Source organism: Armigeres subalbatus, chromosome 3 (genome assembly GCF_024139115.2).
Source record: "Armigeres subalbatus isolate Guangzhou_Male chromosome 3, GZ_Asu_2, whole genome shotgun sequence".
NCBI classification, from domain to species: Eukaryota; Metazoa; Arthropoda; class Insecta; order Diptera; family Culicidae; genus Armigeres; species Armigeres subalbatus.
In genome coordinates, this window is record NC_085141.1 from 63,780,673 (window position 1) to 63,807,090 (window position 26,418).

The 26,418-nt window shown below is 37.9% G+C and overlaps 1 protein-coding gene across 1 annotated transcript in view; it reads left to right on the forward strand.

Moving 5' to 3' along the window:
* Positions 1-1,297: 1,297 nt before the first annotated feature.
* The window catches only part of LOC134219257 (patched domain-containing protein 3-like), a 68,962-nt gene continuing 43,841 nt past the window's right edge, over positions 1,298-26,418 (forward strand). Inside the window, exon 1 of the mRNA XM_062697966.1 lies at positions 1,298-1,444. The gene's annotated coding sequence lies outside the window, so the exon portion shown is untranslated. The remainder of the gene's footprint in view (positions 1,445-26,418) is intronic.

The following is a 26,418-nucleotide window of genomic DNA, read 5'->3' on the forward strand; positions in this document are numbered from 1 at the left end:
CACCACCCTCCCCCTTTTCTACATGACCATCCCACCCCTTTGTTAACTTCCTCTGAGGATAGAGAATGTCTGTACCAAATTTGGTTGAAATCGGCCAAGTGGTTCAGAAGTAGTTAGCGAACATACATACATAGATTGGTTTTTATATATATATAGAAGAATAGAAGATAATAGATAAGAAGAATAGATAGATAGATAGATAGATGAGGAAAGTTATTTTGTTGCCAAACTATGTGCTCTAGGTAGGGCAAGCTTGGTGGACAGTATAGCAGCGTCGCTCCATAATGTTGAGTTCACAAACATTGAAAGTTACTTCAAATGTCTTACGAATATATAAAGGTTCCAACTGATTATAAAACCTAAGTTTGTTATAGCTTTCTAGAAATCACATAGGGGCGTTTTGACCAGGGGTGGGGCACATTATACCGCCTTACCCTTTTCAAAGATAGCTACAAAATTTAAACTTTTTTTTAATATTCTACACCTATACAATACAATACACCGTTAGTTAAATATCTCCTCTTCATCGAGTTCAATTCAGTGATTCCTCTATCCGAACACAGATGTCTCATTCTGTAATACGAATAACCATTTCTATGTTATGTCTATGTCAAAGTATAATGCACTCACTGTCATAAGTAACTCGTAACATCAGGGCAATGCTCGATGTTGAAATGGTTGAAACGTAGAACAACACATGCCTATCGAAAAGCTTATACGCCTCAAGTTTACAATGGCTTACCTATAGAAGAAAGAACGACAGTCTTGCTGTACGAGTTACTTCCTTCCATCGTGTCACTGCCGTTGTCGGTGGCGCTCCAATTCATTCACGTGATTTATATGTATTCATAAATACTGTTTGGTACCACTTTCTGGAAACTCATAGTTTTATTAATCGGATCAGAAATGTATTCATAATTAAACTAGTAGATTAATTGGTTTGTAAGAGAACATGGAACTAGTCTCGTTAGGGTAGAATACGCTTTTCCTTACACCCATCCCTCACTTTAGGCACATTCACATATCCAAAAATCAATTAACAGTATAGCACCAATAACATGAATTCTAATTTTTGTCAAAGCATATAATAATTGTTCTACGTATTTCTACGACCCAGGCCAATAAAATGACTGTCCGTTTAGCGGAACCAGAACGGTAGTCTTTGTGTTGATGTTCATATTAACCGGCATGAATCGGTGGCTCAGTATCCGTTTTAATACAACAACATTAAACCAACCGGCGGCGCGGTGGCGATGTTGATGACCGCCCATCGACGCGCGCGGTGGGTCGAGGCTGTTCGCGTAGCGCTAGTCATTGAGTGGTTCTCGTCGGATTCGGACGCGTTTCTCCGAGCTATCAGCCCGTTAACGGAATTCGCGATTGCGCACACTGTGTTCTTATTCTGGATCACACTGTTTGACTCATAGCGTGTGCATATAAATAGGTCGGTGCTCGTCGTTTACTTCAGGGGATAAAGTTTTAGCGTAGCTTCACTTCTCGCGATGCAGGAATCGGGAATGACGCGAGCGTATTTTTGATGATACACGCTTCTATAGGTTCTATTTGAGCAGGAAAACAGCTGGTCGTGATGTTTTGATTTTTGTTTTGTTTTGTGGTTAAAGTGTGTTGGATGATAGCAATATCACAACTGATCGATAAAGTGATACTAGCTTGTATGACTCGTTTTCTCAGGAAAATGTTTTACTTGCAAGTGCATGAAATACGACAACCAGAACAAGTTTAGTGGAGAAGACGGACTTACTTATGTGTAATTACATAATCGGATACTTGTACAAGCTTTCGTTAACTAGTGCTGATCGTAAGCGGTCTCAGTACATGCAAGTCGTTGCAATTCATCCTAATTGCAAGTTATACATCATTCTGGCTCACGAACGGTTGAAATGTGGAACGTAATTATAAGCAGATAATTGAAAGCAAACCAGAAATCGTGGCCCTTGAACTACAGCACAGAACAGTAAAACAACTCTTTATCAATTATTGACAATAATGATGATTATTATTGACTACGTCCTTGGTTGGCTGTTGAAATCGACGCAATGAATTGAGTTCCCTGATCTTATCAGTGTTGTTGAATGCAATGTGAAAATGTCTTGGTATATCGTTTAGTGACATGTTCTGAATACGCTGTTGATAATACGATACCAAAAAGCAAGTGCAAGTCTTTTACTAAGTTCAATTTATTGGACTGTAACAACAAAAAGTTGCAAACAGTTGCTAAATTTTATCTTTAGTGTTAACACTTACAGACAATTAAAAACATTATTAAATAGAGTTGATCGAAATTTTTAGATAATAAATTTTACGCATGCTGCGACGGAGCAAAGCTGAAATAGTGAAATTTTGCGTTGCTTCTGTATTGAGTGGTGTTCCCTTGAAAACGAGAGTAGATTTAAATTTTAATTCCGAGAGGCTTGTCCTTAACCTTTTATAAGGCAGACGAATCTAAACAATAAATTAACAAAAACAATAATCAGACAAATTGTGAAGAAAATTATTTTGAGACAAATTGTTTACATTGTATTGAACTCAAATTATTTAACTTATATAAAATATAAAATGTAGCTTGGCCTGCTTTCCAACTTAGGTCTCTATCAACATTTCCACAGTTATTTCAATTATAAGGCTGCCTGCCATTTCAAGTATGTGTTTTCTGGGTGACAAACAAAATGATCACACCTATTCCCACGATGTTGTACAAGTTTCTCACTAGAAAACATCCTGGGCTAGACCGAGAATCGAATATACCGAGCCTACGCCTTTGTTCGCAAGGTTAACTGGAGACCTTGTTAGGCGTCCATAACAACAAGTTTTAAAAAAAATGCTTTTGTTTGAAAAATCCTTAGAAATTTTCATTGGATGTTCATTAATATAGCGATGATCTGAGATCCAGTATGTAGTACTTTTCAATAATTCCGTTTTGTAAAAAGTATGTAGATCTTCAACCAAGTTGGCCTCACAAATGGAATGAAATCGTTATATAGGGACAGAAAACAATCACACCTAATCTGTCCATGATTTCATAGTTGACGTATCAACCATTCAAAATTTCAGCGAATTTAGTTTATTACACCTTTACTAGGTTATTAAAACCGCTGTAATATCGATACGTTGCATGTTGCAAGTCTCATTTAGGTGCTTACTTGATGAAATCAGAACGTAAAATATCCATTTTCATGAAGCTACTTCAGTCCGAATTTTGACAAACATCGCATGATTATTCAAAACATAGAATGAAATAGTCAGACGACTACTCCACGAACTCATTCATTCGACTGTCACTGAGTCTGTTTACTATGTGCAGAACAAAATATAATTAGCATTGTTTATATTGATGTTTACCATTGAAAGTGCCTCACGGAACGGATGCAAATCGGATTCAGTTCTATATGATAAATTACTTCACTAATTTAAAACGTGTTTAGATTTCAGATAATTTATCAGTTTGTAGAATGTGCATAAATATTCAATGACCAATATTCAATCGAATATTGACAGTCCAGTGCTGACTATGAATGCGTCTGATAGTGAGCTGACAAGTGAAGAAAGGTGGACTTCACCAAAAAAATTTGATTATTTTACACTCTGGTTGAAATGCTTTTAATCTGATGTTTGTCCTTAAATTATTCGAAATTCACGCGCAAGTGCAATGGTTGATACGTCAACTATGAAATCATGGGCAGTAATCCAGCGCTAGCATATTAAAATGTGAATACACAGGATTCTTTTTTTACACTATTATTTTCCGCTCGTTTTTTTTTTGATCGTGTGACTTCAATTGAATACCAAAATCTTCGCAACTTGTTTCAAAAAATCCTGAATAAATCAAAGAAAAATCACATCAGTTATCAAGTAGCAACATTAGTACTGCAATACATTCTCAATAATTTCTTGAATATTCTTCTTCTTATTATTTTTGACATTACATCCCCCAGTGTTCATTAGGCACTTCCACAGTTGTTAACTGCGATATTTCAAAGCCGAGTTTCCATTTTTTCATTCTGATATCATGAGGCTAACTCGATGATAAATTTATGTTCCCATTCAGCATGGTATTGCCTTGTAGCCGCGCATCTTACCGCACGGCTAAGGAAGGCCCCTCTCAATGACTTATACATTTTTCCAATTTATCTGGACCAGACAACAGTTGATCTGTATGTCTGTACGTCTGTACTATGCAAAAAAAAAAATCTGGCATCCCTTTACAGCTTATAAAATAATTAAAGTACGATCTATTACATTTTTCCATACAAAGTAAACGCGTAGGTACAGAAATGCAGATTTTTTGAGATGCCATAAATCAATTAGGGGCTATGCACAAACCACGTAGACCGATTTCACTTTTTCAAACCCCCCGTCCCCCCTAGTAGATTTTCGTAGACTTTTCCGAAACCCCTTCCCCCTCCCCATGAAGTCTACGTAGACTTTTCCAAATTTTACAAAACATCATAGGGGAAGTGCACCGGTTTTGACCAACCCTGAAAAATACATTTTTTTTTTTTCAAAATAATCTATCAGTTAATAGCAGCGTTGAAGCGTGAGGGATATATCTCTTATTGGAACTAATAAAACCCTTACGAATTGGTTTATTTTTGGAGTTATTCGCAAAATTTGCCAAATTAGGAACATGGCCAAAACCGGTACAGTTCCCCTATGTGATTGGAAAAATATTGAAATAAACCGCGTTTTAAAAAATTCAACTATTCCATTCCATTTCCATTTCCATGTAAACATTACAACAAAACTCGAATTTCAAACAGAACAAAATCCAACAAAACAGAAATTTAATTGAAGAGATGTCATATTTGATCCTCTCTCCATAACTCCTGCAATCAAATCTCAAAGCCAATTAATTTAATTACCGTTGAATTCAGTTCCTCATAGAGCTGTGCGCCACCATCGCCGACACTTTTGCATCGGCACGCCACTGATAAAATCTGTCACGCATCTGACCTATAATTCTCAACGTCGGTTCAAAATTGTGAAAACCGAAGAATTTTCAGAATTTCGAAAAATTTCGAGTTGAAATTCCGAGAATGTCAAGTCTACATTCCAAAAAGTTTTGCGTGAAAAAATCGTAAAATTTCCCAATTGATAACCTTCCCAAGTACCTAATATTTTATATTTTATAACGCTCTTGAAGACCATGATTTACTCTTCAAGAGTATTATAAAACCAGCATAAAATCAAAATGTTACTAGGGTTGAAAGCTCCCAGGTAATACTACAATGAACTCTTCGTGGTAATTCCGTTGCTTTTCTTGGAAATTCCATGCAATATCCCGCTGAATAATCATCGGTTGACATCCCAAGATTTTTCTTCTAAATTCCAAAAGTTTCCCCGTTAAAAAACCACGAGTAATTTTCTGTGAAAATTTAGAATTATTTCCCGAGGTAATTTTAAGTTTAAACGGACATTCTGAAATATTTCCCGTGGAAATTTAGAATGGTTTCCTACGAGTTTTTTTTGCAAATTTGGAGCCATTTCTTGAGGAAATTTAAATAAATCTTATGGGCATTGGAAACAATTTTCTGAATAATTTTCGGTGGAAGTTATGAAGAATTTTTAATTGAAATTTTTGTGAACTTCTCGTAAAAAAATCGAAAAAAATTCCATGAAAATTAGAAATTTTACAAAAATTGCAATTTTTATTTGTGGCAACTCAAACTGTTTTTGGTAGGAAATTGAAACAATTTCTCGTAGTTGGTTTAAACAATTTATTTTGAAATTCGGAAAATTTTCCATCGATAATTCCAAAGAATTTGCATTAGAACTGCCGAAGGAATTTACGAAGAATTTTTCACGGGCATTTCGAATAATTTTGCTTATATGTCCATAGAATTCCTAGCGAAAAATCTGAAGAATTTCCGAAATTAAGAAATTTCAAAAGAGTCCGTTGAAGTACGACATAATTTCCATAGTTTGCAAAAAAGTTTCTGCCGAAAATCAAAAGAAATTCTAATAGAATCTGTAATAAAATCCAAGTGAAGATTTTGAAAAACTTTCGATCGTTTTTATAGAATACTTTGGAAAATTTTCCTGTCCAACAGAGAAGAATTTCCTGGTGAAATTCATGATTGTCTTAAGCCGTAGTTCAGACTTTTACTTCAGTGAAATTCATAACATTTTTATGTAGAAATGCAAGAGATTATTTTTGTAAAGTCATCCAAAGAAAACCGGATGTATAAATGCTGTATAAATCGTTTTAAAAAAAATAAAATAAAAAAGTCTACGTAGACTTCTGGTATATCCCCCCGTCCCCCTTCGTAGACTATCTTAGACTTCATCATTTCTTTGTTAGGGCTGCCTATTCGATTCTGTATACAAGTTGTGTGCAAGTCACTTGTATACAAGTTTGACAAATTTTTTATCATCAGGGTTGGTAGGGGAACTGGGGGTAGGACGCCCACGTTAAGGAAAATGCCATTTTTATCAATGAAAACCACCATTTCAGACAGTTTTCATCAGCGCATACTGAAGAACAGCATATCTGCGACTGACTACCGATAACAGATATCTAATTGTCCATTTTATTGCACAGAAATTTGATTTTTAAAAAGCACCCGAAAAAAAATGATTTTGAAACCATGCGGGGTGAGATGCGCCAGTGGATGGGTTAAAACGCGCATGTGCTTATCGTACTGATTTTCATTTTAATTGCCTACATTAAGGCAATTAACCGAATGTTTCAGCTGTTTCGGTCATACGAAATGAGCATGGGCGTAATGCCCCACACCGACCTCAGAAGTTTGAAGGCCCATAAAATCGTTTTAAAACCATTTTTGACGAAGATTTCGTGTGGAACATAAAGAACACGAGTAAGCAGCATGGCTCATGGCTCAATTATTAATTTATCAATGTATAACAGCGACAGAAAGACTAAATTCCACCGAGCTAGAATTGCATCAAAACACGCAAAAATCGTTTTTTCGAGTATAACTAGAGAAAAATCATGAAATATATGTATCCAATGGCAATATTTTTCATTGCTTTATCGTATAGACTATTGAAAATAATCAAAATGGGGATATTTAACCTTATTCAGGGGTGGCGCGTTTTAACCCCTATGGGCGTGCTACCCCCACTTCCCCTACTTTTCATTTCGGTGAGACGAAAACAAGCGATTTTCGGGCCGAAAGAGAATATTTTTTCTAAGTCTGTATGGCGGAGAAACACCTTTCACTCGTTATTTTTAAACTAAGATAAACGAAAATCGTGCCTACTTAATGACATTCTTTTTTCGTTCCATCATTCTTACGTCCCACTTATCTTTCGCAAAAATTTTCAGGATAACAATAGGGTTAAAGATAAGCGCCTGAAAATTGAGTGACACTTTTGCTTCATTTTGTTGGCTGGGTGCACACAAACACACATCACCTCAATTCGTCGAACTGAGTGGATCGGTTTGTTTGTTTGTTTGTTTATTAATGACACTTTACACCAGAAAGGTGCTTTCGTGTCAGGCAGCGGGGTTTTGAAATACAATTTAGTTTACAATGGCATTACGATCACATTTGAGAGAGAGTTTGTAGAGGACGAACGTAAAACAAAAAAAGTGTTCTTCGATCACTAAGGAAGTCCAACAAGTCTGTCTGGCCTGTCCATCAAAGTCGTTAGTTCGCCAAAGTCGTTAGTCCGTCAAGGTCGTCTAGTCCATCAAGCTCTGATGTTCTGGTGTTCGAAGTCCGGATCCGTCACAACAAGTTCTTCCAGTTCGTCTATTCCGTCCAGTCCGTCCATTCCGTCCAGTCCGTCCAGTCCGTCCATTCCGTCCAGTCCGTCAAGTCCGCTAGTTCATCAAACTCGTTATTCAAGCATTCATTCTGTGTGAAAATCCGGATCGTCAGTCTGAGTCGTCCAGTTAGTCCCACCAAGTCCGCCAAATTGTCACGTCATGGAAGATAGTTGCCTGAACAGCCCAGTTTGGTGCAGGAATGCCAGCAGCTTCGTCGAACTTTCTTCCTCGTTTCCCAGGGCATCGGTCAAGCTGGTAGTGCTGATATTGTTTCTGCGTCGCTCTTGCTCGTACTTCCGGCAATGTAGGATAGTGTGTCGTACGTTCACTTCAGAACCGCAGCATTCGCAAGTGGGTGGCGGGTCTTTTTTTTAGTAAAAATGTGTGGGTAAGCCGAGTGTGGCCGATCCTAAGTCGCGTGAGCGCACGTTGGTCAGCTGCACTACCTCGGTCTACCCATCTTTTTGTGTCGGACTTCACTTCCCTCAGTTTCGAGTCCCTTGTTTCGTGCCATCCCCATCATGCCGAGGGGCCCTCCTTAGCCGTGCGGTAAGACGCGCGGCTACAAAGCAAGACCATGCTGAGGGTGGCTAGGTTCGATTTCCGGTGCCGGTCTAGGCAATTTTCGGATTGGAAATTGTCTCGACTTCCCTGGGCATAAAAGTATCATCGTGTTAGCCTCATGATATACGAATGCAAAAATGGTAACATGGCTTAGAAACCTCACAGTTAATAACTGTGGAAGTGCTTAGTGAACACTAAGCTGCGAGGCGGCTCTGTCCCAGTGTGGGGATGTAATGCCGATAAGAAGAAAAAGAAGAAGTTTCGTGCCACTGGTGATCCTATCGGAGTCGAATTGCCTGCTTTACCGCTCTTAACGCGTCTTCACCCGGAATGGGCATATCTATGGCCGGTTGTCTCCTCTCCTCGTTCGCTAATCGATCAGCCTCGGTATTTCCAATCACGCCGGCATGTCCAGGGATCCAGCAGAATCGAACTCGTTTGATGCGGACCCTCTCTTCGACTTCCTGGATCCATGGGTGTTTTGATTTCCCGGACTGTAGTGCCAACAGGCAACTGGCCGAGTCCGTGAGAACCACGATCTCACCACCGACATTGGGAATTGATACCGCTTTCTTTAAGGCATACGCCTCCGCTGAGAAAATGCTGCATGCCTTTGGAAGGCTGAATATTCCTGCGAGGCGGCTCCAACAGTATCTTCACATTTCGAGGCGTCGGTGTAGACTACTGTCGACCTATGGAACCGGGTCGAAAGCAGCTGTCGGTCGGGCTGTTGTTGCTGTTTTTAGATAAAATCCGGATGGTCATCCTAGCGATGATTTGAACTGCCAGTAGTTCCAATGGAAGGATTCCAGCTTCGGCCATGACCGAGATGATCGGGCTGGTCACGAACGCTCCGGAAGCGTAACGAACCATTTTGTTGTATACAGGAGCGAGTGTCTGTAGTGAGTCTGGCCCTCCTCGGCTCACTAGTCCCACTCCGTACGTCAGCTTCGAAGTGACTAGCGCCGAGCCGACCTGCAGTAACTTTGAACGATTGCCACGCGGCAGTTTTGTTCCGATTATCTGGAGAATCCGTAACCGGGAGTCGCATGCTTTCTTTACCGCTGTACAGTGCGGCTTGAAGGAGGAACCAACGCTTTTCGCCCGATGTATATAACACTATGGGTCTCCGGACCTTCTATAAATAAAATGTTTTTGGAGCAATCATATAGCCACATATAGCCTTTACGTATACTTAGTATACGAAGAAGGGGAAAAATCTATTAGGAAATTTATGTTTTCCGAAAATTGAGAAATTTTGTCAAAAAGCACAACTTCGTTTTTTCAAATAAAAATTTTGTTAAACAGTTTTATATCATACAAAAATGATAGTTGATTGATAATGTAATATAATACACGATAAAGAAATTTCTATCAGTGCATTTCAGTCTGTATTATATTGCCGTGGAAAAGTGTATTTACAATTTTCGAGAATTGTATTTATTGAATTATCAAAATTGTCACAAGTAAATGTTTTCTATACACAAATCGTAGCTTACCATCCATAAATTATTGCAGGCAGCAATCAAGCCTACATGTGGCATTGTGGTTATATTACTCAATTATTCATAGGAATGGGTCAATATTATTCATATTCTGGAAAAAATTTCAACAAAGTAAGATTTTTTTTCGCACAGACAAACACTATCTCGTGGTCCTTTCTCAATAATTTATTTTCGGAGTGAACTCTCCACTATACATTGGTGTGCTCAAAAGGCAAAACTTAGAACCACACCAAAAGACAGCCTTGCAAAACAAGTCCGTGAATTATAGATTTGCCCACATTTTCAGTTGACACCAGAATGAACTGGAAACACAGTTAGTTTGGCTGATCCAATGGAGGATGAAGGAGTGCAGGTTTAGTTTAGCCGTTCGGTTGGCATCCGATTTTTCCGTTACCTTCGAAGGTGAGCGGTGGTTTTACGTCAGCAGCGCCAGCGGTGGTAGTATTAGTTTATAATTTATAGCCCACCTGTCGATTTAGTTCAACTATCTTGATCGCTACATCATAGTGGAAGGATTTTTAGAAAATGGCAAAGCCATTCTAAACTGGTTTTCTGTTCTTTCCATTTATTTTGTGCAGTGGCCTAAAAGGTGACGTAGAAGTAAGATCAATCTTTGAATTCCATCTTTACCGCATTCACCTTGTCTTGTACGCTTTACATTTTCAACGCAACTCACAATTCGATTAACATTTCCATAGAACCATAAATGTTGACAAACATACATAGACTTTAAAAGTTGGTAAAATTACTCAAAATGTTTACACAAACAATTTCTTGAAGATCTGAATTGAAAATATTCGGAGCAAACAAAAAAAAAACTATTTTGATAAAACATTGGGAAATAATTCTCCCAAAGGATCAAGTTCATGATGTCTTTCTATGAAGCCCACAACAAACGAGATTCAACAGTTTTATGCATGACACAGGCAAAATTTTACCTTAATTAGTTCCTTTTTAATTTAGTTTTTCATAGTCTTAACAAAAATAAATTCCATCCCAGGTGCTGTATATTTTTTTTATGATCGAATCCAGAAGATGCCCATTGCATCCTATTATCACGAATTGTTGAAAACCAAAATTATTTTCTGCCTTGCGTATCATAATCACAAACCACAATCTTATTCAACGAACTGGTTTCTTGGCAGAGTCCGCAATCGGAACTAAGCACACTGGGTCGAGGCCGCTGATCAATGATCATTGTCACTAATGTTCGCGTGACCAATATCTACTTCATTGTCAGTGCCGGCGCTGCTACTAGGTGCCGGTAGTCAACGCGTCGCACTAATGTTCCGAACGCTGCATCACGCCGCACATCGTCTGCTACTAAGTTTTATAATAAAGAGAATACAAGTGAACAATGATTCAGCAGAACTGCCGACTATAAACATTTACTCCAGTACTCGGTAATATTATTTACATTTTATTTATAATTTAGTAGTTTATGTGAATCATTATTTATAATGAATATTTTTTTACGATAGTTGCAGTTCCTCGAATATCATTGGAATTTCACACTAGATTGCTAAACATTTCTTGCACTTTATGATGAATTTAGTATGATGCATTTACCAAGCACCAAAAGATCAAATCTCGCGTGATTTTTGAAAATGTCGTAAGTCCAAATGAGAGACTCTTTTCCATTATGCTCTCTTTTGCTAATATCTATGCTAGTTTAAAATGTGTTGCAATATTTTCACCTCAGCATACTAGACAAAGCTATTTTCTTCAGATCAGTGCTGGAAAATCCAATGTAAATGTTAGCATGGCTTTGTAATAATCGAAAGAGAAAGTAAACAAATAGAGCCTCTCTTTTGGACTTACGACGTTTTCAAAAATCACACGAGAAATAAATGTTGATGTTTTTATGGGAATTCGATTTCCTACTAAATAGTAAAAACCTGGAAAATCTGAGAATATATGAAATTAATTAATGCCCCAGCTACATGCTAAGGTACTAGTTTAACTAGAAATAGCGGATGTCGACACGAACGGATCAATACATTGCGTTTGAAAACGGCCCAGCTATACTGTTCCGTAATGATGGGAAAACAAGGGCTTGCTTACTTTTAGTGCTGGAATTTCTCATTTTCATTGGGAGATGTCACGCGATATCTACATAATATAGGTTCCTCATCCTCATACTCACATGATGAAAGCTGTTCTTCTAAATTTTCATCGATTTTTAAGTCATGCAAAGGTATAAAAAGACGGGTTATCCGCCTAACGTATATATCATATAATGATATTTCAATCAAATGCTCTTCTGTTATAGTATAACAGAAATTGCATTTAATTCAAGTGACAACGACAAGCAGATAACAAGCTTAAGATAGTTCAGAAGGTAATAATGCATTTTAAGATGGACACCTGTTGCAAGGATTGATAAACGTGTTTAAAAAAACGTTTTGGAAATCTTTCTGATTGCTAAATTAGTTGGTGTAGATTTGGAATTGGTCAGACAAACTACCCAATCTAGTGGTAATGATTTATTGTGCAATGCAGAGGAAGATATTCGAATGATCCAAGTTCAGTGAAGTTTTCAAGTAAATTCACTGTTAGGACTCTACAATTTCAACTTTTGGCTATTTTTCTCAATTCATGCAAGGGCAAAACAAATTGAATACAGATTCATATACTGCAACGAATGCCAAAGGGTTAAAAATGCACAAGGCGTTTCCTCTACTATTGGCCAATGATAGTCTATGCTTCCTTTTTATCGTAATTTTGTAATTTTCAAATTTATTTCCTATATTTGTCTATCACTTGTCCATCCTGATCCACCTTCAATACTGAATATAAGTCTTCCGTTTAATGATATACCAAAAATTATTAAGGTTGAAAGATTCGGATTAGGTTTTTTTCTAAGTAAAGAATGTTTTATCCACCATCTCATACTATGAAAATGGCCAACTCCTACTACTTCTTCTTCTTCAATAGCTCTACATTCCAACTGGAACATGGCATGCTTTTCAGATTAGTGTTGTATTAACTTAACATTTCCACAGTTATTAATTGAGAGCTCTTATATGTCCTATGCATGAGTATGTATCTTGTGTGGCAGGAACAATGGATACACGATGCCCAGGGAGTCGAGAATGCTTCCCACCCGAAAACATCCTAGACCGGACCGAGAATCGAACTCGTCATCTCTGGAATGGCAATCCTACGCCTTTGCTCGCAAGGCTACTGGAGACCCCAGTAGACCGTAACCACTACTACATCACTAGCATTTGTCAATAAACATCAACGGCTCAGTAAAATTGATTCTAGGATGAATAGAATCGAAAAACATTATAAAAATCGCTATATTTTATCTTAGCAGGAACGGTAGCATTTAGAAAAAAAAAATACTGTACACCAATGGAAATTTTACGTACTTTCATAAAATCGAGTCAACAAAAGCATAATAAAAATATTTCGACCATTTTTGAAAAACCAACTTTAAAAAAATAATAACTTTTTTTTCCATCATTTCATCCATTATGGATATGACCCATAGTGCAAAAAAGTACATATATAATCTGCTACAACATAAATAACATTACAAAAAACAAATCAATCCCTTCACTATGTAAATCAGCGAGTCTGTAGAAGTTTGCAATGCAGTTGTCATAGCAAGGATATTTAATTTTGAAAGAGAAACAAAGGTGAAGCGCAAGGATGTTATCGATCATTAAGAAATTCGCGTTCGATCATTTAGTAGTTTGTCAATAACTCATTCCCCAGAAGCTGAATTTCAAAATGTGTTGTATGGTGGACTTCTAGTGCGAAGGTTTTTCTACAACTCTGCCTTGTGGTTCGTTGTTTGAATTCTAGTAGTAATGGAGTTATAGCGCTAGTTGCGGTAGCTTAAACTAAATAATTGGAATTTTGTTATCATTTAGTCTAAGTTACTGAAACTTTAGTTATAACTCCGTTACTAGTGGAATTCTAACAACGAACCATAAGGCAGAGTTGCAGAAAAACCTTCGCACTAGAAGTCCACCATACAACATATTTTGAAATTCAGTTTCTGGAATGAGTTATTGACAAACTACTAAATGATCGAACGCGAATTACTAAATGATCGATAACATCCTTGGGTGAAGGATCAAAAACAACTTGTAAAATATGAAAAACTGCAAAAAATTTAAAATTAAAATAATTTGATTACTACTAGAAGTGTCTTCCAGAGTCCAAAGTAAGATCGATTTCCGATCGAGCCCAAGTACGCGAACTCACCAACCACCACCATAATGACACAAACTTCTGATTGGTGGCTAACATCCTGTCTCTTGAACTTATTTCTATCATAAACCTACTTGTCTTTGACGTGTTGATAAACAGTCCGATCCGATTAGCTCTCCTTTTCAGTAATCACTGAATAATCATTCAAAAATAAATGGAAATTTGGTATACTATGTTTATTTGGTGTATTTCGGTCGGTACAAAAATTTACCTGCTTTAAGGGAGCTAGTGGCCATTAGATCCAAAAAGATCCAAATCCAAAAATGGTAACTGGGCTTTTTAGTACGGTATAGAACTACTGCGTCCACTGTTCAATGTACGTGTCGCTTATTACTAACCACAACTTAATATATGGTCAGTTATAACCCACGACACGTTACCAGTCCGACATGATGTGGTTTATGAAACCAATCACTTTCCCTGAATGAGCAGACCAAATTTCTCAGGGCGAGGAATTTCGATCCGCGTCTATGTAATATTACCCATGGCTACTGAAATAAATACTGCAGGCCCAGAGATTCCTGCACCAGGTTTCGTACCGATTTTTGAGCCGTCAGTGAAGAATACAATTGTACCTCGACGAACTATAGGACCACCGGCATCCCAATCCGTACGAGTCGTTGTCTCGTAGTTGTCTTCCGCATTCATTCAATCTCCGATCATGTTCAACACCGGCCCTCTTTTAAAGTGTTGTAGAATGCTCAAGCGATCAACGATAAGGTCTCCTGGTAGAACATTCATAGACAGGGTTTGCAAAAATCTTTCTCAATAGATAACGAACAACGATAAAAGAGAGGCAAAAACTGTTCCGAATCATAACCAGCCATGATAACAAATTTATCAAACTTGTATACAAGTGCGAAAAAAACAGAATCGGATAGGAAGCCCGTATAGAAAAATGGTGATTCTCGCTTTGTTTTCGCTCATTTCGTGTTGGTTATTGCACAGCTGTTTAGAACAAGTTGAAATGCATCGTCAGAGCTAGTGCTCCCCGCATTCGGAGCTTTCTAAAAGAAATTTATCATGGGGTATAGCCTCCCGAATCAGTTCTCTATCATGACAGCTTGCGAAAAAAGTCTCTCGTGGTATGCTACATATCGTATATGTATGCAGAGATGATAAGTGAGAGACTAGTTCATTCTCTTTAGGATTCAATCCCTGTCATCATAGATCTTTTAAACCTCAGTGCACTCTTATCCGCTTCCAGTTGCACGTGTTCATGTAGCGGTAGCAGATTTAGGATTGCTCCTAGTGGCTTCGATGGGGTACTGTGCAACGGTCGCGTAATAGCCATACACCCAAAACGTCCTGGAGTTCAAAACATGCGAAATACCCGATAAACCAACTGCTAAACATCCCTGGTCCATTGAGCCAAAAGAGTTTTACTCATTATATTTACTAGCAACTAGAGACCTTTCAGGTTCTCTAAAACGCCCGGGAGTTTAAAAGATGCGATCTACCCGATCAACCAAGTCCTGGACTATGTATCCGGTTAGCGCTAAACATCACAAAAGGTTCATTGAGCGACTCATAGAGGATCAGCTGTATTATGGACCCTTTTTGGAGCTCAGATCATGTGATCTATCCAATGAATGGTGTATGATATGATATCTCAGTAGGTTCATTGAGTAGATATGACTTCAAACATTATCCTTACAGACCTTTTAGGTTCACCCAAACGTCCTGGAAACCATAACGATTGAACTACTTGATCATCCAAGTCCGAATACGCAGAACAAATCGCAGGTTAACCTCATTGTCGGTGTGCATCTTAAGATTATTTAGAGCACCTTGGACATTCAATCTCATGTTCATGGAAATGAGGATCATGAATTTATTACACCGGATTCGGTAAATACCGATGTTATAGATATTGCAAAAGTTTTGATTGATCTGGAAGATTTATTTATTTATTTATTGAACTTCATCTTCAACTTATAAATTGCACACACTGATTGTTTGACTTTTCCTATTTTTAAAAACTAATTTGAAAAAAAAACACACTTCATTGAATAGTCTGCAGCATAAGTCTAATGACCGTAATGTGTGCGGTGGCCACGGATGTTTTTTCCTCTTCTTCTTCTTGTTAGATATAAAAATGAATTGGTCTGTATTCCGCATAACTAAGAAACGGCTGGGTTCAAATTTCTTCATAACAACTTCCGATGGATTTACATGATATTTTCTTATGTAAAAGTCACGACTTAAACTGAAAAAATATGAAAAATTTAAATTAGAATTTGTATGGGTATTTTGTATAGGCAGATCACAACACGCATTCTCACTGTGATCTGTACAAGACAACGTCTGCCGGGTCATCTAGTTCATGATAATCTGATTATAACACTTACGCCAGACCTATGTCTTGTCTTAATGTCCAAATTTTGAAAATGATTATTGAATCGATGGATGTTTTACAGTGAAATACCAATCACCCTTATTCTTGTTTACGTACGAACGCGCTTTCGAACGAAAGCTGATGCACATTCTCGTTTACGTCAGCAAAATCAAATGGGGAAACGATTCGAACGAACTGCATTCGTTCGAAAGTTTCGTTCGTCCGTAAACAAGAATAGAGGTGAATATATCGACATATTGGTATTTCTAGAGAATTCCAAATGAAAAAAAAATTAACTAAAATTTTTGGAACATCTGTTTGAAATATTAATCTGTTTTGCAATACCTATTGTGATGTTTTAGACGTGGCAACCGGCTTTTTATTATTCCGGGATATTTCGAAAAGTAAATACGCAACAAGTTGCATTCGACGGGGAATGTGGTCCCATTGTTTGCTATTGAAAATTGGCCCAATCGGACATTCCATTTCGGAATGAATCCCCCTTGGAAAAAAAAATTCAATATCGAAAAAAAAAAATTGTTTCTAGGATGGTGGCAATGTATAGTAATTAATGCAAAAACATGCAAAATGATATAAAATATGCGATCTATTCCCCTAAAGTGCTTTTTTTACCTTTCTTATGTGATTTTTTCAGTACATGCACGAGAAAGGCATCATCGCCGCTAAGTGGATTAATCTGGGTTTTTTTAATTACACGTTGTTTCTTCCCGCGGAATTTGAAATTCATGTCATTTCTGTAAAACATCCATCAATAATCATTTAGAAAATTTTGTAATTGGCTAAATCATAGGTCTGGCCTAAGTGTAAAGATGACCCTGCAGACGTTGCCCTGCACAGTAGGCGAGAAAGCGTGTTATGATCTACCTTTTTGAAATTTCCATACAAATTTTAATTTAAATTCTTCATTTTTTTTCCAATTTTAGTCGAGATTTTTACATAAGAAAATATTCTATAAAATTTACATAAAAATATTCCGTCAGACATGTTGATAAACAAATTTGCTGAAAGAATAAAGAAAATCTATCCAGCCGTTTCTTAGTTATGCACAATACAGACCAAATCATTTTTATATATAACAAGAAGAAGAAGAAAAAGATGTTCATACGGCACTTATGTCAAGCTATGTCACATATATGTTGCAATGCACCCATTAGTACATGAGATATACTTTCCATTGCCTAAATAAAATTCTCCTCCATTTTGCCCCTAAATGTATGCAGTTAATGTTAGAATGCTCATTTTTTAACCAAAAATCATCAATAACTTCGTCAATATTGAAAATAAAATGAAACTGTCTTCGAAAGGTTCATGTTTTTAATCGCGACGGAAATCTTTTTAAACATTTGAAAAATCTAAAAAAATATATTGACGAAAGTATCGTGAAAAACCTGATTTTTGGTGGTCGTTCATAAATAACGACCCATATCTCGACTTCTATAGCAGATAGAAATAAAGTTTCGTAGAAACTTTTTCTACAACTTTCTCGAAGACACCAATAATGTATCTTCATAATTGGAGGAAACAGAATTTCCATCTCACTTTTAGGGGGATTAGCCAAAAAAAATTTGTTTCCAAATTATGGAGCTTAACATACTGAAGATTTCTCCGAAGTCACTGAGCCTCTAAAATCAACTTTTCATGGCCAAAACATTTTCGATCACGAATTCCTGGGTTAGAAAACACTGTGACCGAATGATCCAAGTAGGTAAGCCAAGTCGATCAAGTTTTCTATCGCTAGTGCATGTGGCACCTTGTCAAACGCCTTTGAAAAGTCAAAATAAATAGCGTCGACCTGGCTATGGTTCTCAAATTCGTCTAGCACTGTATAAGTGAATGCCATTAGGTTGGATGTCGTCGAGCGCTTTTCCATGAACCCATGTTGATACTCGGATATGATAGACTGTACTGCTGGGTATAACACTTCGTGCAAAAGACTCTCAAAAACTTTGGCGAAACAGTTCAAAATTGATAACGGACGGTAGTTCTCTACTATGTACTTTACCGGATTTGTACACGGGAACGATCGAAGCAAGCTTCCAAGCTTCCGGGAAAATAATATCGCTTATAGATCGTTTGTAAATTGAAGTAATCGGCATTGCGATGAAGCACATTGTTTGGTGAAGGTGGGCGGTAAGTGATCGGGTCCCGGTCCTTTCGATGTGTCAAGCGAGCTGATAGCTTCAAAAATATCCGCATTGCCTAAAAGTGACTTGAGGAAGCCGGACGGAATACGACGGAAGGCTTTCGATGTAGCTTTGATCCAATGGAGGAGGATTGTCGTCATGTACTGAGCGGAAGAAGCTGGCAAACAAATTTGCTGTTGCGTCAGGTGGTCGGGAGGAAAGCGTACGATAAGTGACGCCAACAGGGATATTGTTCGACCCCTTCCGTTTTTTAATGTAGGCCCAGAACGATGAAGGATCATTTTTCAAATTTGCTTGCAGGCTTTCCATGTACTCACGGAACCGACAATGTTGCATACGAGTATATTCTTCTTCAGCTAACCGCAGATTAGCCGCGTTCACTTCAATCCTGTTTCGAAAGAACTTCTTCCTACATTTCCGCAGACGATTGCGAAGATTCCGGAGCTGTGGCGTCCACCATGGTTGATTGTACTTCTCAGATGGTCGGCAAATTTTGACCGGCACGTTTTCTCGGTTGATCTGTTCGATGGTGCGATAGAACGCGGTAACAGAATCGTCGATTGAGGCATAATTCATAACATGATTCCAGTCCAGGGCAGCAATCCGTGCATTGACGATTTGATAATCACACCTGTTGAAGTCGTAGTCAACGGCACTGATCTTTCATCGCGAGAACGGACGTCAACGGTTAAAACTAATGGCTTGTGATGAGGGTCAATTTTTAAAAGAGCAGATGGCGACTCGAAGAGATCTATGATGCATGGATCGCTTACGAAACAAACAATGACGTCGGAATCGGCAGAAGATCCTACGAATTAAACTCAACAATATTTTGGAGTACCTTGCAGATCCCATATTTACGAAAATTGGGTTTGCATGATGCGTATATACCTATTGAACCAGATAGGGTGAATATCGACGATGAGGACATTGAAAAAACCTTGATTGATCTGATAGATACCGTGGGCTGGACTCTTGAACGTTTCGGAATACCATGAGCATCTCGTATTCTAAAAATAGGCTTTGCATGATGCGTATATGATTATTGAACCAGATTGGGTGTATACTGACGATGAGTACATTGCACAAGCCTTGATTGATCTGATAGATGACGTAGGCTGAACTCCAGAACGTTTTGGAGTACCTTGAGAATCCCGTATTCGAGAAAATTGGATATGCATGATGCGTATATGATTATTGAACCAGATTGGGTGAATACCGACGATGAGGACATTGCAAAAGTCTTGATTGATCTGATAGATACCGTGGGCTGAACTCCAGAACGTTTTGGAGTACCTTGAACATCTCGTATCATCACAGGCATAACGTTCAGGATGGCTCAACTTGTCTGAGTATTCAGAACTATTAAACAATGTGATTTAGAATTCAAGAAGCGAAATCTTCCCAAGGTTTCGGTTACCTAAGTCTTCAGGGTATAGTCAAACTTGACCCCTGATATTTTTCCTGCAAAGCCAACATCCTGGTGAACAGTTTGGTGACCTATCTCTCATCTGTGATTTTACACAGCCAACCTAAAACACTGGGCATGTATGACGTCCTGGTAGGGATTTCGAAGGAATTATTCTTATCCTAATATTTAGAGTCAACAAGGATTCAATATTAGGAGCGATCAAGTATGCTAAACGTTTCCATCTAATTATGAATATGAAGGGTTTTTTGGTGTACCGAAAAGATATTAAAGATTATCTAATTACCTCAATTATCTAATTACCAATAATTATCTCAATAGAATTATTGAACTCCTATAAGATTTCTTTGACCGGCAGTTAAATCAATCTGTAAAAAATAAATCGTTGAAATCTACCGAGCAACACAATTTGACCACACCTATGTGGTCGCAACAACTCAAATAGGGTATTTGTTCCATTATTAAATACATGTAGGAACATCAATAACATTCGCAGAAGCGACGATTACAATTCAATCAGTATTTTTTGGAGGATTAGAAAGGGAAGATATGTTTTGAAGCACCTCCCCCTTCTGGAAATGAAAATGAAACAGAAATTTCTGCATAACTCAAGCACTAATCAGAGAATAACTCAATTTTAAGCGAAACGAAGTTCGTCGGGTCTACTAGTAATAAACGCTGAAATGGGAATGGTTGTCCTCAAAATCGTAGAATTGAGGGGGTCAAACGCAAGTGTATGTGTATGTGACAAAAACTTTGTTTTGAGAAAAATTAGTGTAAAGTTTTTCGATATTTTTTCTTTTCATGCAAATTGTATGGAAGTTAAAAAAAATACAAATTTTCCGTAACAATATCAACATTTGCGGCAAAGCTCTAAAACCAAAGCATTTTTTACTGTAGCTTCTAACCCCCTCAATTGCAAGTCATTTCTGCCAAATATGTCATCTGCCCGATTTATTAATCCTCTTTTCCCCACCCACGTTTTGGAACGTGGACCCACCTCTGGAGTCCATAATAGGAATATCTCATTTCTACACACTCTTTTATTTTCACTCAAAATCACTATTATGATCTCTGACCTCTTTATTCACGATTTTACCAATTTAATATTTTTATTTATTAGTGTTACTTTACAAGGTAAAAAAATTTCAAACTTCCATTTACTTCCACTATAATCACTAATGTATCATCAGATACGTATTTCGTTTTCTACTTGAAAACTTTTTCAGTGTTTTGTTAGTCGATAACAAAACACTGAAGAAGTTTTCAAGTAGAAAACGAAATACGTATCTGATGATACATTAGTGATTATAGTGGAAGTAAATGGAAGTTTGAATTTTTTAACCTTGTAACATTTTCCCCTATTAATTATTTCAGTGTTTCTTTAGTTTTTCACCCATTGAAATTATTTCTTAAATCTGTTTATCATTGGCGATGTTTCGCTAAGTCATATTCAAAGTTTCAAAATTCAACACACAATACAGAAAACAACATTCGCGTCCTTAACTTTTATTACCCAATCAATTCGCTTGATTTTTGTTTTCTTTTAACATCCCTACAAATCATATACTAATGCTACTAATGAGTATCACTTTGTGTTGGTAGGATTATTCTGAAATCTCAATCATCTAGCCTTCACGCGCGAGCAAACTCGTTCGAAATTTAAAAGAAAAGCATCACGTTTTAGTTTTTCATGCGAAACCGCACCGTTGCGTTGATGCCAAAAAATCAATTCGCGTTTTCAAAGCGCAATAAATCGGGTCGCAATTATTTGCTTACAGATGCAGTTTAACTCACTGAAAAACACTGAAATTTTTAAAATGATTCAAACGAATGAGTCCGCATGATTTTTTTAGAGATGAGTTCGTTTTGTTCAACTTATGGTTGATTTGAATAAAACATAAGTTTTGAGATGTTGAGTATTTCCTAACACTGACTGGTATCACTAATCACTGGTATCACCAATCTACGGAATATACCGTCACAATCCCATGCTGTGCTATGATCTAGCTCATAGTCTGAATGAATAGCCCATTAGAGACCGATAGGTATAACTAGTTTCGTCGTGCCAGACAGAACTTGCCGACACGTGCTGCAGCCAAATGATTACATTGTTCTTGTGAAGGTAGACGGGAAGGATGAATGGGGTGGTTGGCCGTAACGAAGTTGTTGGCTGCTCTATAATCGCACTCCAATGTTACTCGCAGCATAAAATGTATAAGGTCTTATTTAAATGAAACATAATAAATTCGAGTATTGGTTAATTTTTTCAAGCATTAAGGACATAAATTGTTTTTTTATGAGCGAATGTCAATATTTATTCCAACTTACTTATTTCACACTTACTATTTTTTCCTCTTCTGGTTTGTTTATATGTTTATTAAATAAGAAATTGAAGTTTCGTTGCAAAGATATCAACGCACACGCATACTAAGGACTGTATCGAAAATAAGTTATCCACTTTCAAAGTGTTACTACTCAGAAGCTCATGAAGGTATTGGTTCGATTTGCTCTGCATTCGATGTTTTCATATGTTAAGTTTCAAATCAGTATTTGTTTATTTGTTGAAAATTTGTTGTTTCCGATGTATCTCAAATTGAAAGTGATATTGCAATTCGAGTTTTGGACACATGGCTCCGTAAGAAGGGCATCGTGATGGATAATTTGACCAAACGTTTCGCTATGCACCCCCAAAGGTAAAAATTCATGGTCAACAAGCTTGGGGAATACTACACGTTTGCTAATCTGTCGGAAAAGGAAGAAAATCAAAATCAAGTGACCGGAATTTGGACCAGAAAGTAATCATGTTATAAAACGAGGCAATTTTATGCCGATTTGTGACCAGGAAGAAAAATGCTTGAATAAATGTTGGAATAGTGTGATATTTATTCATTATTATATTTTTTCATAAAACTTAACATACAGAATTAACATATATTGCTAGACAAAGTTTAATAAATTTTTAAAATCCATCCGATTTTATTCGAATAAAATAATGTGGATAACTTATTCTCGATACAGTCCTTATATGTTGGGTTTATCATCGAACTTTTCGTCATCGAAGATGACGACGTATTTTTGTAGTCCCCTGCCCCTCACAATCATGGTTACACACTATTTATTATTGTATTGTAATTGTATTTATTATTCATAAAGCTAACTAATTAGAAAGGTTTGGACTATTCGTTTTGACTTTTTATTTCGGGTCCAGGAAGAATTTGTTTTTATTTTTTGTTAAACATCTTGGCTGTACATATGCGCAGCACATGTTTCGAAATCCACGTGTCTTTTTTGCAAATTGAATATCTTTCGGATGCTTGATTTGTCCACTCTCACATGACATGTGCTTTACTGTTGTATATCCACAGTAGACTGGCCCAGGATATAAAAAGTTGTCCGAATCCACGGGGCACCCCCCAGGATTTTGCCTTTGGGTAAGAAAATCATTCTCTGAAAATTTCAGCCTGATCGGTTATTGCATAAGCTGGCGCAATTGATTTGAAGTTAATATGGGGGTTTCAGCCGAAATATATGGGAAAATACACCTCTGTTACTATTTCGTACAGGAAATTGGATGGAAAAGCCCGATTGAGCCCAGATTTGCAGGAAATGAAGTTAACATGCCAATGAACAATTCGACATAAAATTCTACTATGATTAAATAAACTTTAAATTAGTTTTTAGCTGATTTATTTGGAGTTTGGTTGAGCACTTTGAAATTCATTAATTGCCATGAAAACAAGTTTGTGGCGCGCGTGCAGTTACTTATGTTTTAGTGCGCGATCGCAGGCACCTTTGATTGCATGCATATGTTTTCATGGTTCGTATCGCTCACTCAATCTCAGGAGCACAGGATGCTCCCTCACGATAATTTTCGGGGAGAAATCACTTTTCGGGAAAACAAAACAGCCTGGAGAGTGATAACCATTTTTCGCTCACTTCGATTGCCGCCAAACGTTGGTTTGCTCTTTTTCTTTCATATACGAGTCTTTTCGTGGCATCTTCAATGCAAATGGTAGTAGCTTATGTAGAACAAATAACCTAATGCTTTCATACAGATAGCGTGGTGGTGTGGCTAGAGTAAGCGCATCCATGCGGCTATTATTGTTACTATTCTGGGTTCGAATCCCGGCGCGGCCATACAATTTTGTAATTGTTCTGCGATAATTCTCGCGAAAAGTGAGTGAGTGGGAAAAATTGATGAAACGAAAAAGGATTTTCATCTAATAGGCAAGATTTTCGTTTATCATCCAAGGGTAATTGTAGAGAAAGATTGATAGGTGAAAGATGATCTTCAACATAAACAACGAAAAAAGATTCTCCCTTGGCCCGAGAAACGCTTGCCTTGGTCTCATTCAAACGAAAAGTTGAAACCCTGCAATTAATGATTTTCAAAGTGCTCAACCAAACTCCAAATAAATCAGCTAAAAACTAATTTAAAGTTTATTTAATCATTTTATATCGAATTGTTCATTGGCATGTTAACTTCATTTCCTGCAAATCTGGGCTCAATCGGGCTTTTTCATTCAATTTCCTGTAATGTCTAATGTCCTGTCTAATGCTTGTTTGCATATTTCGTTTCCGCCCCTCCATGAAGTATGGCCGACCCAGCCCCACTTCCGATACCGAGTTTCCGTTACTATCGGCCTCGGCCTTACTATCGGACGATGGAGCTCGTTGTTTGAGATCCAGTTGTGAGGCCAGCAGGCACAAATTATGTACCGTAGGCATCTGTTGATAAACAACCGCATAACAGTACAGATTTCACGTTTGAGTTGAAAAATTTTATTTTGATGCATTATATCTGCCTGTTCTTCCAGATATTACTTAAACTCGCAAAGGCAGCCTTACTTACTTACTTACTTACTTGACCCGTGCGTCTATGTTGATCTTGGTACCGCCGTCTGACGCCACTTGGCTTCCAAAATATTGGAAGTTTTCAACATTCTCCACTTATTGCCCAGCTACTGTACTGGAAGAGGTTGCCGTGGTTACGTCCTACGATTTGGTTTTGTTGACGTTGATGACTAAACCTGCGGAAGAGGAGTCGGCAAAGTCGTTGAGCTTACTCTGCATATCAGAGCGCAGTTGAGCGAGAAGTTCAACATCATCTGCCAATTCAAGTCGTTTAGATTCTCCATGGTTAAATGATGCCATAGGTTTGGCACATACCAGAATCTCGTCGATTACAATAAGGAACACTAACGGTGATAGAATACATCCTTGTCTCACACCAGCTACGACCCGGATAGGGCCAATTGTGCAGTACTCTGCACAAAAAGGCCTCGTACTCGATGAGGCCGATGATTTTCTCAGGAACCCCCTTGCGTCTCAGGGTCCCCACACATTCTCGTGATTGAGACAGTCAAAAGCTTTTTCGTAGTCAATGAATACCAAGTAAAGGGACTCTTGGAATTCGTTGACCTGCTCCAGAATCATAGGGAGCGTGACAATAAGGTCCACACAGGATCTTCCGACACGGAACCTGGTCTGCTACCGCCTGAAAGTCGCATCGATATTTTCCTGAATCCGGGCTAGGATAACTTTGCATAGAACTTTGAGGACGGTACACATATCTCGTCAGTTATCGCACACAGTCAGGGCACCTTTACTAAGATACTTATGATATATGATAGATATGCAACTAGTCGACCGGAATAGTTGCGGTGTCTTATATATTACGAAATAAACGATGCAGAAGTTGAGCAGATGTCATGGGGTCTGCTTTGAGCATCTCGGCTGATATGCGATCGACTCCTGGTACTTTGTTCTATTGCATGCATTGGATGGCTGTTTGAACCTCTTAATTGAAGAGTGCATTGCTTCCATCTAGTCCCAAATCAATATCCAGGTTTGTACCACCTACGAATTTGTGCATATTGCTCAATGCTAATGGATGGCTGTTTGAATCTCTAGCAGTGATGGCGCTCCGGTGTTGACGCGCGTTACACGTCGAATCCTGGGCAGATCATGCTGAGGTTGTGGTGGCCTGGTTGGCACTTGAAAAAGTTGTTCGAAGTGCTCGAACCAGCGTTTCAGCTGGACAGTTGGGTCGGTCAATAACTGATCATTCGCGTCTTTCACAGGCATCGTTGCATTCATCTTCGCCTCGCTTAAGCGTCGTGAGATATCGTAGAGGTGGCGAATGTCCCTGGTTGCTGTGGCTCTCTCTCCCCTTCGTCGGCAAGCGAGTCCGCCCACGCATGCTTGTCCCGTCGACAAGCATAATGAAGAAAAAAATTAATATTTATTAGAAGCTTGAATTCTTAGCGTTTTTTTTTTAATTTCTAGTTTTTTGTAGTAGGTAAGGAGGGATTTCAGCAGGAATCATCGGAGGAATTTCTGGAAGGAATTCTTGAAAAGTGTCTGGAGAACCTTCTAGAGGATTTCCTGGAGGTACTTCAGATAAATCTCCTGTGGAGCTTTCGGAAAAAAAA